Source organism: Lactuca virosa, chromosome 1 (assembly GCF_052849685.1).
Source record: "Lactuca virosa cultivar CGN04683 chromosome 1, Lactuca_virosa_CGN04683_v6, whole genome shotgun sequence".
Taxonomy (NCBI): domain Eukaryota; kingdom Viridiplantae; phylum Streptophyta; class Magnoliopsida; order Asterales; family Asteraceae; genus Lactuca; species Lactuca virosa.
The window spans coordinates 184,234,807-184,240,549 of record NC_136426.1 but is presented as its reverse complement, the minus strand read 5'-3'; positions in this window follow the sequence as shown (position 1 = coordinate 184,240,549).

Below are 5,743 nucleotides of genomic sequence, written 5' to 3'. Positions count from 1 at the left end.
TTGATAGAGGGAACTGGGAAAGCCCATTTTATATTACCAAATGGTACAAGCTTTTTTTTATAGCAAATGCCTTATTTTCTCCAAATTCTAATAGAAACTTACTAAGTTTCAATGACATATATTTCAAAGGATATGACACAAAAACTGTGACCATTGAAAGTAAGAAATATATGTATATTATAGACAAAAACCATGTGCTTGAAACTACCAACACTTGATTCTGGTCTGCATTATACGTATATACATAGGATTGAATCAAATATGGTAATCAAAGGTAAACATTGTGATTCTGTGACATTCAGTTTATGGCATGATAGGTTGGGCCACCCAGGATTAACAATGATGCGAAGGATAATTGAAAATACGAATGAGCATCCATTGAAGGACCAAAAGTTCCCTCAATCCAACAGCATAAAACCATGTGCATCTTGTTCCCTTGGAAAGTTAATTATAAAACATTCTCCAATGAAAGTTGAAAGGGAGTCACGTAGATTTCTAGAATTCAAGGTGATATATGTGGACCAATTCACCCACCATCTGGACCATTTAGATACTTTATGGTCTTAATAGATGCATCCAGCAAATGGTCTCATGTTTGCCTATTATCAACTCGTAATATGGCATTTACAAAGTTTCTTGCCCAAATTATTAAATTAAGGGTACATTTCCCTGATTATACTATCAAAATAGTGACACTTGATAATGCTGGTGAATTTACTTCACAAGCATTTAATGACTATTGTATGTCTATAGGAATTGTTGTTGAGCATCCAGTTGCTCATGTACATACACAAAATGGTTTAGTGGAATCACTGATTAAACATCTCCAGCTAGTAGCTAGACCATTGATAATGAGGACCAAACTTCTTGTATCCGTTTGGGGCCATGTAATCTTACATGCTGGATCATTGATATCATGAGACCAAGTTCATATCATGTATATTATCCACTACAACTTGCTTTTGGTCAAGAACCAAATATATCCCATCTGAGAATTTTGTGGGTGTGTAGTATATGTCCTTATTGCACCACCTCAACGGACAAAAATGGGTCCCCAAAGAAGGTTGGGAATATATGTTGGTTATGAGTCAATATCTATTATAAGATATCTTGAACCATTAACAGGTGACGTTTTTATAGCACGCCTAGTAAATTGTCAATTTGATGAGGCAAATTTCCCATCATTAGGGGGAGAAAAGAAGATTCTGGAAAAGGATGTGTCATGGCATGAGCCTTCTTTATCATATCTTGACCCTCACACAAAGCAATGTGACATGGAAGTTCAAAAGATAATGCATTTCCAAGAAATGACAAATCAATTACCTGATGCATTTACTGACACAAAAAAGGGTGACTAAATCATATATACCAGCTGTCAATGTTCCAGCTCGAATTGAAATTCCACATGGACAATCTGATGCTAAAGTCACTCAAGAGTCTAAAACACGCCTGAAGCGTGGAAGGCCATTTGGTTCTAAGGATAAGAACCCACGAAAAAGAATAGGATCAGAAAATGCACTGGATCATGAGGAAAGTGTTCCTCGAGAGACACGAATCATTCAAATTCCCCCAGGAGGGGAGGATGATGCACAAAATTATGTCAAACAAATAGAATATGTGACCAAAATGAAACTGACAATATAAGTGCAATATTTTCTTATTCAGTTGCATGTCATAGTATGAATGATGATCCCGAACCATAATTTGTCATTGAATGTCAAAGAAGAAATGATTGGGCTAAATGGAAGGAAGCTATGCAAGTTGAGTTAAATTCTCTTAACAAGAGAAAGGTTTTTGGGACCATTATCCTCACACCCGGAGTTGTGAAACCATTAGGGTATAGATGGATCTTCGTATGAAAAAGAAATGAGAAAGATGAAATTGTAAGATACAAGGCTAGGCTTGTTGCTCAAGGATTCTCTCAAAGACCTGGAATTGATTATGAGGAAACTTATTCACCGGTAATGGATGCAACCACTTTTAGATATTTAATCAGCTTGGCAGTCTCTAAAAATTTAGAGATGCGTCTTATGGATGTTGTTACAGCATACTTGTATGGATCACTTGATAGTGATAGCTATATGCAAATCTCTGAAGGATTTAAAATGCCTGAAGCATTAAGTGCAAAATCCAAAGAAATATACTCTATAAAATTACAAAGATCTTTGTATGGGTTAAAGCAATCTGGATGCATGTGGTACAATCGTTTAAGCGATTATTTGACAAGTAAAGGCTATAAAATAACATTATTTGTCCATGTGTTTTTATTAAGAAAACAACATCTGGGTATGTGATCATTGCAGTCTATGTTGATGATCTAAACATCATTGGAACGAATAAAGAAGTCCTTGAAATTATTGAAGTTTTAAAGAAAGAATTTGAAATGAAAGATCTTGGAAAAACCAAATATTGTCTTGGTTTACAGATTGAGCATATGCCTAACGGAATACTTGTGCATCAATCAAATTACATAGAAAGATTCTTGAGACGTTTCAGTATGGACAATGCCAATCCTTTAAGCACTCCAATGGTTGTTAGATCATTAAATATTGACAAGGATCTATTTCGTCCATGCGAAAAAAATGAAGAAGTCATTGGTCCAGAAGTACCATACCTTAATGCAATTGGAGCTCTTATGTATCTTACCAATTGTACTAGACTTGACATTTCTTTCGCTGTAAACTTGCTAGCAAGATTTAGTTCAGCCCCAACAAAAAGACATTGGAATGAAATCAAATATATTTTTGATACCTTTTAGGAACTAGTGATTTAGGATTATTTTATCATAACAATTCAAAACAAGGCTTGATTGGTTATGCAGATGCAGGTTATTTGTCTGATCCTCATAAAGCTAGATCTCAAATTGGATACGTATTCATGAATGGAGGTACTGCAATTTCCTGACGTTCTAAAAAACAAACACTTGTTGCCACATCCTCAAATCATGCTGAAGTAATTGCACTAAATGAAGCTAGTAGAGAATGTACATGGTTGAGATCGATGACACAACTAGTTTTAACTTCATGTGGACTTGAAAAAGATATAAGTCCAACCTTAATATATGAAGATAACTCAACATGTGTCACTCAAATGAAAGAAGGATATATCAAGAGCGACAGGACAAAACATATACCTCCAAAGTTTTTTGAGTACACTCAAGAGCTAATAAAAAAACCATCAAGTTGAAATCAAATATGTTCAATCCAGTAACAATGCAGCAGACATTTTTACAAAGGCACTTCCGACTGCAATTTTCAGGAAACATGTCCATGACATCGGAATGCGACATGTACATAGAATATAATGTGACAAATGTCTAAATAAGGGGGAGTCAACTATACATTGCACTCTTTTTCCTTTCGCTAAAGTTTTTCCCACTAGGTTTTCTTTAGCAAGGTTTTTAATGAGACAATGCTTTAATGTTAAACTTAGATTTGAAAAAATGTCATCCAAGGGGGAGTCTTATAAAATCATTGAGTTAGACATAGCATGTGGATGAAAAATTTTCACCCTTCAAATAGTTTCATTTAACTATTTAGTTACTATTTTGATGATGTAAGAATATGATGGTATGTAGTATAAATATCCATCAAATGTGGAAGATATGAACACCATCTTGAATACAGTTTTCTAAGTGTTCAAAAATCCTCTCAAATATTTTTCTTTTACTTTTATAATTTTCTAGTTTAATTATGTTAGTTTTAGTTTTAAACACATCAAATTTATAACAAAATATATATATATATATATATATATATATATATATATATATATATGATTAAATATTTGCGCAATATATTATTACAAGAATTCCATCGAAATATGCTTCTAAAATTGTTTAAGTTGGCTTGTTTAACAATTTATATATATATATATATATATATATATATATATATATATATATATATATATATATATATATATATATATATATATATATATATATGATTAAATATTTGCGCAATATATTATTACAAGAATTCCATCGAAATATGCTTCTAAAATTGTCTAAGTTGGCTTGTTTAACAATTAATTTTGTTTGTGAACTTCACAATTCCTAACATTTATTTTGTCCGAAGACGAATTCAATGTCAATGAAGACAACATGGTTATATATATATATATATATATATATATATATATATATATATATATATATATATATATATATATATATATATATATATATATAGGTTTAGGTTGTATGGAAAACAAAAAAACCCTAAAAATCATAAAAATTTCATAAAAAAAATACTTAGAGATCACAAATTTTTTTTTTTTGAATTTTTTTTATAAAAAATCGTAGGTTTTTTTTTTAAATTCGCTGAAAAAAAAAATAAAAAATCAATTTTAATTTTTTTTTGGAAAAAAAAAAATTTTCAAAATTTTTTTCACCGATTTTGTATGAAAAGCTGCGATTTTTTGAAAAAAAAATTTTAAAAAAGTTTTGTAATCTCTAAGTATTTTTTTTATGCATTTTTATGATTTTTAGGGTTTTTTTAGGGTTTTTTTGTTTTCCAAAGAACCCTTCCCTATATATATATATATATAATTTATCATTTTTAATAATGAAAAATATTTCAAACCTTCAATTTTTCGTTTAAAAGTTATAAAAACTTAAAAATATTAATCATCAGTCACAATACAAAATGATAAATGGTAAATTGGTAAAGTGTAAAGAACATTAAGAGGTAAAAAAATTTCATTTGCAAAAAAAAAATAAGGGAAGGTAGGTTCGGATCGAATCTCGATCCTACGATCCTACCCCAAATACGATCCTTTTACGATTCTGATCGTTTTTCATACCTAGGATCATAGGATCGTACGATCAGGATCGCGATTTTGACAACCAAGATATATATATATATATATATATATATATATATATATATATATATATATATATATATATATATATATATATATATATATATATATATATATATATATATATATATATATATATATATATATATATAGTAGGTTCAAATGTGGATTGACATCTATTGTGCAGACGTATGGACATTGCTATTCTGTGAAAATGACAAAGAAAATATGTTGTTTGGTAATATGAATACGTTCAATCTTACATAACTATTGTCATTATCACACATTTTTACTAACTAAATCGTCTATAAGGTTATTATAAACTTTTTTTTTATTATTATTCTTATTCTGTCAGAATGTTGTTAGAATGTTTATTGAGTCGTATACTGTAAGAATGAAAATGAGTAAAAAACGATGCGTGAGAACAAAAATAAATATGGATTAGTGAGAATACATGAAAAATGACGATAGTTGTGTAAGGTTGAACGTATTCACATTAGCAAATAACCTATTATCTTAGTAATTCTCATAGAATAGCATTGTCCAAACATACACACAATAGTTATCCATCCACCCTATATATATATATATATATATATATATATATATATATATATATATATATATATATATATATATATATATATGGTGAGGTTCAATAGAGAACCATAATTAGCCAATGAACCAAGGTACCAATCTTTTTTTCAAATTTTAGAACTTATTTTTTATTAAAAAAAAAACTAAAAATACAGAAATTTATAAATTTTTATCATTTTTCCAATGATATCAAATTCGATTTTTTTTATTATTTTATTTTATTTTTTTTATGTCAAATTCACAATGTGAATCTTTGAAAATTCACAATGTGAATCCGGATTCATACGGTGAATCCGAAAAATATTTTTCGCATTTACAA